This window comes from Galleria mellonella, unplaced genomic scaffold (genome assembly GCF_026898425.1).
Source record: "Galleria mellonella isolate WM207_F2 unplaced genomic scaffold, CSIRO_AGI_GalMel_v1 utg213, whole genome shotgun sequence".
Classification (NCBI taxonomy): domain Eukaryota; kingdom Metazoa; phylum Arthropoda; class Insecta; order Lepidoptera; family Pyralidae; genus Galleria; species Galleria mellonella.
The window spans coordinates 553,520-567,408 of NW_026442039.1; the positions used below are offsets into that span (position 1 = coordinate 553,520).

The following is a 13,889-nucleotide window of genomic DNA, read 5'->3' on the forward strand; positions in this document are numbered from 1 at the left end:
GAAATAGCGTTATCTTGTGTGCCACACTAATTTCAATTCAAATGGTGGATATTAATTTGAATACAAACTGTGTAGTCATTGTTACGTCATGTGGTAACAGTCGGGTACAATATCTAATTTTCTATATCCAGTTTTATTACCAAACTTTTAAAACCCTTGTTTTAAAAAGTTGGAAGTACGTATCAATGTACTTATACTCGTATTTTGTCCACTTTTGTACTGATTCTCATGATTCTTTTATGATCTCAGTGAGGATACACTCACTTTTATGATTTTGAGGAGAGACCGTATCCACCCTAGAATTGTCTAGCATCTGACAAAACATGTCTGAAAGTACATTCTGCGACTTTTTAAGAGCCTGCACCCCCTACTTCTTTAAGAAAATAATCGTAAATATGCCAATACCTATTATAAAATAAATGCGAAAATTTGTAATTGTTACTCTTTCACATAAAAACTAAATGAAATTCAGTAAACGGGTAGATTATATATATTCTTCGGTAAGAAGAGAATATTTTATATATTGATTCACGCGCACGGAGCCGCGGGATACCGCTAGTCATGCATATAAAAGGTTTAACCATCCAAAGAATAATCCAGCATATTTTCAAATCAGATTTATTTTGACAAAAGAAGAAAATTCTCAATTCTTTCTGTCGCTTTATATATATATATATATTTAATATTGGTTCCACAGAAATATTATCAAAATCAATTCAGCAGTTTAGTTTTAAAATCAAAATAACTGGTTTTGCCACATTTTTTTTCAAGACGGTTTTTTTTTTCAAAAAGAATTTTCATAAAGTATCAGTCAAAAATCTATTCCAATAACCCAGAAGACCATAACAACATTGTTATCCCAGATCGAGTAGCCAAAATATCAGAGACAAACGACTTAGAGGCAGGCCTGTCCCTAGTCTACCTGGCGCCTCTGAGCAAGTTTTCGACCACGCCCCTCCTGACAACAAAAAAAAGTTCATCGGGGGATTCGAAACCAAATTTGATGAAATCCTTTATTAGTGCTATAGCGTTTCGGTTATACCTCGGCGGCTCCAGGTGCGCTCGACCGGTGTCCCTAAGGTCAATACTGCTTAGCATCGACTGTACCTATACTGAGTAGTCCCCGTTGTGAATGAGAAATTTAACAATTTGTCTTGAAATAATAGTAGGATTATTTGATCTCTATTTTACCTATTGATATTTTAATATAATATTTTAATTATTTGAATCCTTAATGTTTTATGTGACGATCCTTTCTGCATTTTATTTGTACTCTTTTCATTATTTTATTTCACTTTTAACAGCTTAAGTTTCCATTTCTTTTTTAGATGTCTTGACAACCAACTTTAAAATGTATTTAAGAAGTCAATGTACAATAATATTGAAATTCAAAGTTTATTTGGATTTTGAATGGTGTTTTTCATCTTCCAAGAATTAAACTGACATAACGACGGACTATTGACAACTCTTCTAAGAATTCAAGTTAGAATTATAATACTACCATTAGAATCTATCTCTAAGTTAACATTAATGAAAACTCTTAACAAAACGATAACATTGCAACATAACGTCTAAATTCTGGATTATTGCCAAAGCTTCTTTGGCTATACACACCACTGTATAGATATTATATGTACAATATTGGCAGTAAATCCCATCAGCATGGAATTTGGTGCCAATGTTTCACGGGGTACATACATCCATTTAACTGCCCTTGAAAATTGCATCTTAATGCCGAATAAATTAAATGGATATGTGCCAATAGCATACCCATGGAATAATTTGAAGCCTAGATTCACCTCATCATGGACATCCAAATTTTGCTAGGCATCGCGTGTTGTTTGCTAGCTGTTGCCGAGCGACGCACGAGAACCGCCACGCTACATCCGGCGCCCTCGTTAGTCCCAGTCACGTCGCGCCCGCCCTTGCTGGCGGATCGGCCGAACGCAATATGTAAACTGTATTTCACTTATCACCCGGCATTTGTATTACATTTACAAAACATACACATGTGATTAATAAAAATTATTTTTTAAAGTAGTCTTCCTCCATATAGCTGTCATTTCTAACAATACTTTGCGATTTATCGTCGAGTGAAATTACAATTAATCTCTACTATCTATTGAAATACTTCGCAAATAACAATGGATTTGGTTCACCGATTACATTATTTGGTGCTGTCTCAGAAATCAGACCTTATGACTATGGAAAGGGAGCAGAGAATGCGCGTAAGGCGACAATCTAGCCTTCCTGATTATAGCAAAGCTAATAAAACAAGGCAAAGACTAGAGCAAGTTTATTTTAATGATGTAAGTAATATTTGTGTTAGATATTATAGAATACTAGCTGACTCGGCAAACGTTGTTCTGCTATATAAATATCTAGATAGGGACACCTTGATCACCTTGCAGTATGAAATATATTTTATGACCTATTCTTATACCTACCAAATATACATAAAAAATATTATAAGAATCGGTCGAGCCGTTTCGGAGGAGTTCGATCACAAATACCCAAACACGAGATTTTTATATATAAAAGATTTTTTATCTAGAATTATGTTTATTTTATGTCTAATATTATGTCTAATGTTGTAGGCGTCAATACAGTGTTTTTGGCACTTCTGAGCTATTTTTTACGTTACGTTTTACGCCTCTTGTTTATGTTACGTTTTACGAAGGAAGTCCATTAGTTAACGCAACTAAACTTAAATTTTAATTTAATCAATACTAATATATGTATGTGTATATATAAATAATTATTAGTTGTATCTAAATAAATATATAATAAAAATAAATAATTATCAGTGTGTATATAAATATTAACAGTAATAAAAAAGGTCATTTGCAATTTGATGTAGTAATCAATTAACTAAATAATACTTATTAATTAGAAATATTCAAAACTATTTTCTTTTTATTCAGAATTGAAATTGAAAGACAGTATCTTTTATAATAAAATTTATTAAAATTACTTAGGTGTAATGCGATGACCGATGATGAACGATGCACAGTATATAATAATAGATATTCATTAAAATTAAATTACTGTAAGTATATACGTAGTAGATATTTACGTATTTATCGCTGTGTCGATCCTGGTACACAATGGGCCGCCCCTTTCCTGTGGTTGTCGTAGGAGGTGACTAAGCGACTAAGGGTGCTTAAGATCGAGAGATGGGCAGCAGCGTCCCTCTTAAAACATCCCCAAAGGCCTAACTGCGGTTGCCAACCCGCCTGCCAAGCGTGGCAACGACTGACAAAACACCCCTTATGGGGGAAGCTTATGTTCAGCAATGGGCAGTTAAAGGCTGATATGATGATGATGACCTGTGTTTATATCAAATTTAACTTATTTCTTATCATCTGTCTTATATCTAGGAGTGATATTTAATAAAATTTATAGAGTGGAGTGACGCCAAAGCAATAATTTTTAGAAAAATAATCTGTTCGTTTGTTTGTGTCGACATCACTCAAAAACTACTGCACTAAATTGGATTCGATTTTCACAGCTGTGTTCCTGAAGGTGTAACTTAAAATCTGGTGATCGTGATACGCGTTTTAGAAGTAGTCTATTTCGTTGGTTTTCCTGAAATACCCTGAAATACATGCGTACGCAGTACCGTAAAAAATAATATGATACGCAAGTTACATTCTATGTAAATACTCAATACATACAAATCTAGCGTTTACCTACATAAATTACCAATTTGAAACTTTCTATGACTTTCTTAAAAAAAATCTGTATCGTAGAAAGAAATATCGCAGTTGTAGTCCCCAGTGGAGTAATCGGAGGGTATTTTTCACTTGAATTATTACGGCGAAATTGGCTAATAGACTAGAAATGAGCAGTAGAACCTACATCGGTTATTTTAGAATTATTACTGATGTACATATATGCGTGGTCGATTATGAAAAAAAAATTGTTCAATCATTTTAAACGTTTCTAATCGAGTAGGTTACACAGAACAGAACAAATACTGGTATATATTTTATGAAAATAAATCGATCGATTAATGATTTGCTCGATTATATGTATATAGTAATATATATAGAAATATATATTAAACAGGGAGATTAAATTTTCCTTTTTACACCCCATACAATAGGGTTGAGGATTATCAATAGCGGGGCTAGGTTCTGTATCTAGGGCTAGCTATCCTGTAGCTACTATTGTTCTCAGTTAGGACACGTGGTGATTCCTAAAAACTATCTGGATTAATTTGGTGAATTAATTACAGGGTATCAAGTGATCTGTGTTCAACAGTGGACAGTTAACGGCTGATATAACGATGATGATGATGACCCGCCTTTATTCTCTTGACCTTTATTCGCCTGACCTGTCTTCATCCTTGCCTGTTAACACTCACCAGTATCACGTCAATGGATACCATACCATATTCATTCCATAAAAAACCCATATGATATAAAATAGATTCGTAATATACAGGTTTACGTATTTGCAAATAAATCCTCTTGATGGTGGTACAATCAAATCAAATAATGATTTTCCGTATGAAGTAAATTTGAACAAACTACGCAGATAAAGTTGCTGGTCGGATACATCTAATCTTAAATAAAAAGAAATAAACAGTACTACAATCTAGACTTGGTAAGACGCTAGATACTTCAAGTAAGTACCTAGATAAACTATGTGGATGAAAGGTTATTGAACGTCTAGATATATCAAAACAAATTCTCAATTCATATACTTAACTTTAAGATAATACCTCAATCCAATATTTTTAGGAAAACAAACTCACGACACCCTTATACACTAACGAGTTGTTTCTAGGCAACAAGCAATTAGATACCAAATTTTACTTATGTAATATGTACTCGTCTACTAAAATTTAAATAGGAAAATTTTACTTAGGTATATATTCAACTATTATTTACCATAAGTATATAACTATATTGGAGAACAAAGGTTCTTGAGTGACGACCTCTTATGGGTAACTGCAGAGTAGGACGACCCCCCCTCCCCCTCCCAACTAGATGGAATGACGACCTCAGTAGATACAGGTGGTTCTATATCGTTTCTTCTGGCGGTCTATATCCAGCAGTGTACGGATAATGGCTTAATTGATGATGATGATAAATAAATACATAACAAAAAATCAATTTTATATAACATCTCTTACTAACAAGATTCTAAGTCAAAAAGGTGAAATGAATTTGTCGTTTCAATTTATTCCATGCACTAGGCACTCTTTACGTTGGATCACTGAAAAAATGCGATTTTAAATGCTTTGGCTCAAACTATCAAAATATTTATTTTTTAACCTAATCCTATTCGTATTTAAGGTTCGCGAAAACAGAGCATGCATATGTAATCAAAAATATTTTCACAAACGTATAGTACGTTATTCGAATTAAATTAAAATTATTCGAAACTCTTAAAGAAGTATACCTTGCCTTAAAAGGTATCTAAAATTAGCAATTGTAAAGAAAGGGTATGAAAAAAACATGGTAGATAGGTCGTTTCAGCGCCAGTGTTCATCCGATGTGATAAGCTTTATGGTTTTTCTTTTATTTGGGCTTGACACGAATCTCAACCTCTATCTCGATGCAGTTAAAATATTCCAAGTGGCTCACGAACGAGTTATAAATCTAGCAGCAATCAACATACTATATAGGTAGGCAGTTATAGAAATCTTATCGGAAACATGGCAAGCCGAAAAATAAAACTCACGCATGAGAATGGTTTGTTTCGCTACCTATTAGAATTTTTTACACTTTCAAATATATAAGACTATTTACTGCTGACGATTTTGTCCATATTATTGGGATATATAGATAGAGCAGAATAAAAAATAGCTCTGTTTCACCACCCCAAATGCTACGTGTATACCAACTTTCATAACGGTTGGTTGAGCCGTTAGGGCATAATAAAATAATATAACATTTATTATGTATATTTTATAATCGTGAATACAGGATAGAAAGATGATGATTGATGGAAGTAATCTTATTGGATTATGGTAAACTACTTATGCAAGACGTTCTAGAATTTAAAACTGCATCTATAGATCTGTAAATCACTAGATTTTACTAGATTTGTACAGCAATCCTATTATAATATTTCATAACCTAATAAATTAATTTCGTACAGGCTCGCATTTTTAAAGATATACGAATTCATTAATATGTCCATTTCCTGAACCGAAATTTATATATACAGTAGGTAACTATATCCACAATCTGAAGGGTTGATAGTGATCTAATGCTACCAACTTGATTAATGCCAATGCTCCGTGACCGATAACAATTCTATTCACTCTGATTGGCCCAGTTTTAATAGATAAAGAATTTATTTAAAGTCGCCAGTATCTAATAGTGACTATTCTGTTTGTCGCCTCTGGTCTGGAAAAAAAAACTGAAATTATTGATTATGGTAGTTGAATGTTTCTATACTATAGAAAAGTTATTTAGCGTTTGATACAACTATTATAATAAGCTTACTCTTGCTTATTAAAACAGACACTTTCAACATTCGTCGTGTTAATCTTTTTGATTTTTTTACCCAATCAACATAAAAAGTTTCCATTTAACGTAATCTCGGTCAATCAATAATTAAATACACCCAAGAAAATGTCGAAACTTAAAAAAATTTGCATTAGATAAAAAGTTACCGTTGGGCGTGTAGCCGTTTAAATCGCGTACATTCGCGTGTTGGGCTCGTCCCTATCTATTTGTATATAGTTTTATAAATCAGTTGAATTTTCCTGGTGTCTTCATAAATCCACTAAACAAATATTTTACCTGTGTATATACAATTTTTTTTTTGCCTCAATATACTATAGATACAGAAGGACGTTTTTACATTTACTCATATAGCTAGACAACACATTAACGATTACGAATTAATTTTTTATAGAGTTTTTTACGTATTCATGAATTAATAACGTTTATTCATACCTCATTCATTTAACTAATTACCAAATTCATATTCTTTTAGTACTTACTTAATTGAAATTGTAACTACCTATAATATAAATATAATTTACAGAAAAAAAAGTTTAAAACTTTACTTAAAATATATTTCTAATCTTTACTAATAATTGCCAATGGGAAAGTAGGTTTGTTTGTTTTTTAATTTTTTTACTAGCTTTTACCCGTAACTTCATCCGTGTGACCAGGATAAAAACTAATCTACACCCTTCTTCGTCTTATATAGTTTGTGTATACCAAATTGCATAGTAATTGGTTAAGCTATTAAAGCACTATAAGATAACAAATAAAGAAATTCACTTTCACATTTATAATATTAGTAAGGATAATTAACTTACAAGTATTATTGTAAAATTCAGTACATATATACAGTTTGGGATGGAGAAAGACTTTTCTATATTTACAAATCTTATATAGCAAAGTAGTCACTTTTTATGTAGATTTATGTTGTGTGATCCCGGCATAGAATGTGCCTTTTCCTTTCTCGTGGGTGTTGTAAGAGACAACCAAAGGAACTTAATAGTCGAAAGTTGGTCAGCAGCGTCTCCCTTAAAATATTACCAAAGCCCAACTACAGTTTCCAAGCCACCATTCCAAGCGTAGTATCTACTGGTATACCCCTCCCCCCTTAATAGAGCGAGCCTTTTGTTAAACAGTGGATAGTTAACAGCTGATATGTTGATAATGATGTCGATTTATCCACAAATTTCGATTACCCGGGCGAAGTCACGCGATAAAACTAATTTTAAGTAAATGTAGCCAATTGTAAATATATGTGCGTTAATATAGTCATAGCTTTAGCATTAATATTTCAAATTAACCTCGTTTCTTTGAACTCTCAACTAGGTATAAATAAAAATAAAAAGTTGGATGGTGTCAAAAGTATTCAAATTCCTTGATTTGCATCACACAGTTAGGTCGAAGCCCACCGGAAGAGGAAGAAATATTTAAACGTCTTATTCTGTACAATACTTTTTAATACATAGATATTTTATTAGTATATACAATGTATATAATCACGATTTGTCGGGTGAAATGTTTCAAATTTTCCAGAACATACCTCGAATTTGTGTTTACCACGTCGTAAATAATGGAGTACGGTGTAATTATTTCAAATACCTACTGGTCGTTGTAACAAATTTATTTAATTAAAAACAGACTCGTCAAGAATGGTAAAGATTTTTTGGTATATATATGCATATAAGTGTGATCTTTATAACAACATGTTGTATAAATGAGTTAAAGGATTTTAACCAGTAAATTGTTGCTAGATTTGTCTTAATTGTGGAAGTTCTTTACCAGAATATACCAGATGTTCCGCGGAATATACCAGAGCGAGACTTTGTACAAAAATCGTTTGCATATGTAATTTTGTTCCACTTGCGTTTCTACCATGAGGTAATTATGCTTGCATGGCTGTGTTTTGATTTCAAAGGTATAAAAGAGAAATTACAGAGTAAGAAGGCAAAACATCATATTCCTCAGAAATGACTAAACATGAGGGTTACCATGGGCATCATAGGTTATTCTATAATACGCATAATAATGGTGGCGTTATTAAACAAAATAATTCTAATCTACTAACCAGTTATATGGACTTCCACAAAATAACACCTAGTTCAATAAAATATTCTGCAATATCCAATGTGCTATTCATATTTATAGTAATAGCTGTCACCACTTCTCATCGGGTAGGCTATCACCTTGTTTGCTATTCAAAGTATTATAAAAAGACAATTACCGGGTAAAAATTTTTAAACATTATACTCGTAATTTGGAACAACGTCATAGTTGCTACGCAATAAACAGTGACTCAATCTTAAAGAAATTAACATTTACATTGTAATAAAATTAATATTAATATTATAATCAATTATATGAAATAATTGATTGTTATTTATGAAAATCGATTCAGAATTCGCGAGTAAATCTCTTAACATCGTGTGACAATACTATTGTAATCATAATCACAATATTACATATAGTGCCGTCTACGTGCGAGCATGAAGATGGCACTTATTTGATGTTCCATTAAAAAAAAGAGAGTTAGTCAAGCAAACTCCCTTCTCTCTTTGAAACTATTCAATATTGTTTTGAGCCAGTATCCACAATTAGATATACTTTCCTCCAACTTGCTGGAATTTCGTCGGATGGCCACTGAGTGTTTATGTTCAGATATTAAAAATATAAATTTTATTTCTATTATTGCTATATATTATATGGTATTTTGATATTTTACTCTTATTGTTGATTATAGTTATAAAGTATGTGTATATTGTACTGATGCTTTCTTAGGTGACCGTATTGGGATATTATAAATTTCATCCAGTTGATCAAATAAATCATTAACTACTATCAAGTAAAAAATTAAGTAAAGTGACATATAAAGTAACACTAACGACTATATCGATCCCTTGATCTATATAAAATCGATAGTCAAGTACTTACTCGACGGTCAGTCAAGTGTCAGACTGCGTAGTCTGACAATTAAATATAGTGTTGTAAACGTCAATTCTCTTTAGTCTAAGTTGAATTGTGATCCTTAATTTATGTTATCGCTGTCCGGTAATGATTTTGCATGAAAATCGTATAATATGTAATATTATTGGTAAGTAAGTAAATTGCTCTAGAAAAATAAAGTTACAACGGTATAAAATATTGTTTCATTTCTAAACTGTTTCAATAGACACAAAAATGTACAAACAATATTAGAACCTCTCACTTTTAAAAATCGTTTATAATTAAGTAGCTATTTAGTAATACAGAAACATTGAATAGATATTATTAATAACTCCTTCCTTATCATTTTACGAACATGGTAATGAAAATGATAAAGTATTATCTTTCACGTTTAATTTTATTAACTAGGATTTTCTGGTACGACTGTCTCCCGTTTAGCTAATAGCCTACTCGCAAAGGTACACTCGAGGGACTCAAACTTTTTTCCCTCCCATACATTACAATGACAATTAGGCATATGTTGAAGGTCCTCTTTGTAATTATTGTGTGCTATTATATTTATATATATAAGTAAACAAGCATTTTTAATAGTTATTTTTCTATGATTCTACCATTCGGAATGCAATTTCAAATATGAAGAACAGGCATGAAACTATTACTTTTTCAACATATTATCATATATATAATTTATTCGCAACTGCTAGTTAGAAACTAATTCTAATTTACTATTTATTACTACTGCTTATTATAAACACAAAAAATTGTGAGGATAGATATTTGTTACCTACTCTAGCACGCAAAAGCTACTGAACGAATTTAAATAAAATTTGATACGGGGTTAGGTTATATTTCACGTATAATTATATAGTCACACGAGCAAAGCCGTAAGATACAACTAGTATAAATGCAAAAGTGGATTTGTATTTGTAAAAAGTAATTGATTAGGCCGTTAAGGCGTTATAAGATAAACAAACAAAATCACTTTCATATTTATAAAACTAATAAGGATGTAACTTCTTATTTTCATAGTTTCATACCTTATTTTCTTCAATTAAAAATTGTTCAATTATTCGACTATAAAAACCGATGAAATAGACAAATGGATTTTTCATCATTTATCAGGATTTTGTCGCGCGGATTATAAATAAAAGAAAATCATTTGATATCCATCTATTTTGGTAGCATTTAAAAACATATATGAAAAGTAATAGGGAGTATTTTTATCTTACTATTATTAGTATTACCTATCAGTAGATAAAACTAGTGATTACGTATTGCAGACAGTATAAACCTGTAGGCGATTGATTTAGTTTTTTCAAAAATAATAGGCATTTTTTGTAAGTTCGGATACTAATTTTGTTAACTATGTGCATTTTTATTTTTTAAACCGCCATTCAGTATCTTTGCACATTCTAAAGGATAACTGGTAGAGAATGCTTATGGCATTAGGTCTATCTTTTGTACCACTTCTTATTGGTTAATAAATTTTAAATTAATATATAGATAAGGGATATTTATATTACTAACCGTATGCCGAAGCTTTTCCTTTTACCTTTGGAATAAAAATATTTTCATGAATTTTATACATGGTCTATCTGTGTATCAGATTTCGTTTAAATCCGTTTAGCTATTAAGAGCATTCATACCGAAACATACCAAAGTGTAGTCTGTCATCCGTTAATTTTAATAAATGTTGAACAATTTTCAATATTTCTGAATAAATAATTAAAAAGTCCTCATTAATCAATTCCGCGTGATGGACTGCTCATGGCCATAATAATGTGAGAATTGATTTTCTTTGTAAATGGGAAAAAGCATCCTGGGAATTAAAACGAATGATAACATAAAATAAAAAGTATATCAGTTTTGTACTTTTTAACTTAATTTATTAAAATTAATTTATTTCCTCAAAATGTAATCATATTATTCAATTTCCCTTACATTTCGCTTTTCCTTACATTTTCACTTATCTCATCCGGCCATTAAACTTTATTCGAGAAATATAACCTCACGGTAATCAATTAGCGTGCACGAATAAATAAATTAGGCGTTTAGTTTCGTAGTATTTTCCCAACCCAAAGACATACACGCACGCTCTATATATATTATGATAAATATCATAATTTATTGCTTACAATAGAAACTAATGGTGGAGTATTATATGATTGGTTAAGTTAAATACCAAAGTCTACCTAACATGGCATTCAATCGTGGACATAGTAATTTTTGAAACAAAATGCAAGTAGGGTATCATACCTTAATGAGATAATGAGAAAGCGTAAATGGAAGTGATGGTTCATTTAATAATACCGTGTTTTCACCAAATTGTTCAAGATGATGTAATCATATCTCGCGCTATTATAAAAAAAAAAAGAAAAGAAAAACGGTTTTGTTGGTACATATCATATAATACAACACATCGAACATCGAAACCGACCAACTCATTGAGCACGTCCAAATGGCTACAGATTCCCTGCTCGAACAGATTCCTTCCGCTGAAGTCGTGATTCTTGGCGATTTTAATGCCCACCATACCGAATGGCTTGGTTCACGTACAACCGACTATGCGGGAAGATCTGTTCATGACTTTGCTTTGGCTTATGGTCTGACGCAGCTTGTTTCCTCGCCCACGCGAATACCTGATGTGTTGGACCATTCACCTTCACTGCTGGACCTTCTGCTGACCACCCACCCAGACAACTATGTGATTTCCGTCGAAGCTCCGCTTGAATCGTCGGATCACTGTCTGGTGCGGAGCGAGGTGCCTCTCATGAGTCCGATTCCACCACGTTCTACGGGTAGACGTCGTGTTTGGCACTACAGGTCGGCAGACTGGGATGAGATGCGGATTTTTTTCGCATCTTACCCATGGAGGCAGGTTTGCTTCGCACTGGGGGATCCCAACGCCATCGCCGATTCCATCGCCGATGTGGTGCTCCAGGGAATGGAATTATTTATTCCTAACTCTGTGGTACCTGTCGGTGGGAAATCCCAGCCCTGGTATGGAGCCTCTTGTAGAATAGCATCTCGCCTGAAACAGGAGTGCTTCCTAGCCTGGGCCAAAGGTGTGGCATCGCGAGATTCTAACATCAGTGCCCTTAAAAAGAAGTATAACTTTGCCTCTAGGTCCTTCAAAAGAGTTTTGGCCACAGCGAAGTCAGAGCATATTGGTAGAATTGGCAAGAGATTGGCTAGTTTACCTTCGGGATCTCGAGCTTTCTGGTCTCTTGCCAAAGCTGCACAAGGGAATTTCTGTCAGTCATCTTTTCCACCATTGCGCAGGGAGGATAACTCGTTGGCTCTGAACGCCAAAGAGAAGGCCGATCTCCTTGGATCTCTCTTTGCATCAAACTCGACGTTGGATGACGGGGAGAAACTACCGCCGACCATCCCGCGTTGTAGGAGCTCTATGCCGGATGTTAAATTCACGCTAAGATCAGTGCGTAGAGCACTTCTCTCCCTTGAAATCCATAAGTCGAGCGGGCCCGATGGCATTCCTCCAATTGTGCTTAGGACGTGCGCACCAGAGTTGGCTCCGGTTCTTACGCGTCTTTTTCGGCTCTGTTACTCATCAGGTATAGTCCCAAAGTTTTGGAAGACTGCTCTGGTGCATCCGATCCCTAAAAAAGGAGACCGCTCAGATCCAGCTAACTATAGGCCCATAGCTATCACTTCCTTATTCTCGAAAGTCATGGAATCAGTTATTAACCATCAACTGCTCCGGTACCTAGAGGATCGCCAGCTGATCTCAGACCGCCAGTACGGCTTTCGACGGGGACGCTCGGCTGGTGATCTTTTAGTTTATTTAACACACCGATGGGCAGTGGCAATCGAGAATAAGGGAGAGGCCTTAGCTGTTAGTCTGGATATTGCGAAAGCCTTTGATCGGGTGTGGCATAGGGCACTAATCTCAAAACTACCTTCGTTTGGGTTGCCTGCGAGATTGTGCAGTTGGGTCGCCAGCTTTCTTAAGGAACGTAGCATTAAGGTCGTAGTCGACGGAGCATGCTCTGACTTAAAACCTGTGAATGCTGGTGTCCCGCAAGGCTGTGTACTATCTCCGACACTGTTTCTTCTGCATATCAATGATATTTTACAGATCAGTGATATTCATTGTTATGCGGACGACAGTACAGGAGATGCATTATACACCGGTCATGCAAAGATCTCGCGGGCACATACCGATGAGCTCCGGAACAGACTTGTGTCTGAAATCGAAACTTCACTCGATAAAGTTTCGATCTGGGGTGAACGCAATCTTGTTCACTTTAACCCTAAGAAGACACAAGTCTGCGCGTTCACCGCAAAAAAGACACCGTTTGTCGTATCACCTCACTTTCAGGGCACTTCCCTTGATAATAAGTCGAGTCTGGGGATTCTTGGCGTCGATATATCTAGCGACGTCCAGTTTTGCGGTCATCTGGAGGAAAAAGCTAAGATAGCTTCCAAAAAGTTGGGGGTGCTCAATAGGGTGAG

At 34.0% G+C, this 13,889-nt stretch overlaps 1 protein-coding gene across 14 annotated transcripts in view; it reads left to right on the plus strand.

Annotated features, from left to right (window-relative positions):
• Window positions 1-13,889, plus strand: part of LOC113511962 (uncharacterized) — a 196,549-nt gene that overhangs the window by 157,126 nt on the left and 25,534 nt on the right. The window lies entirely within an intron of this gene.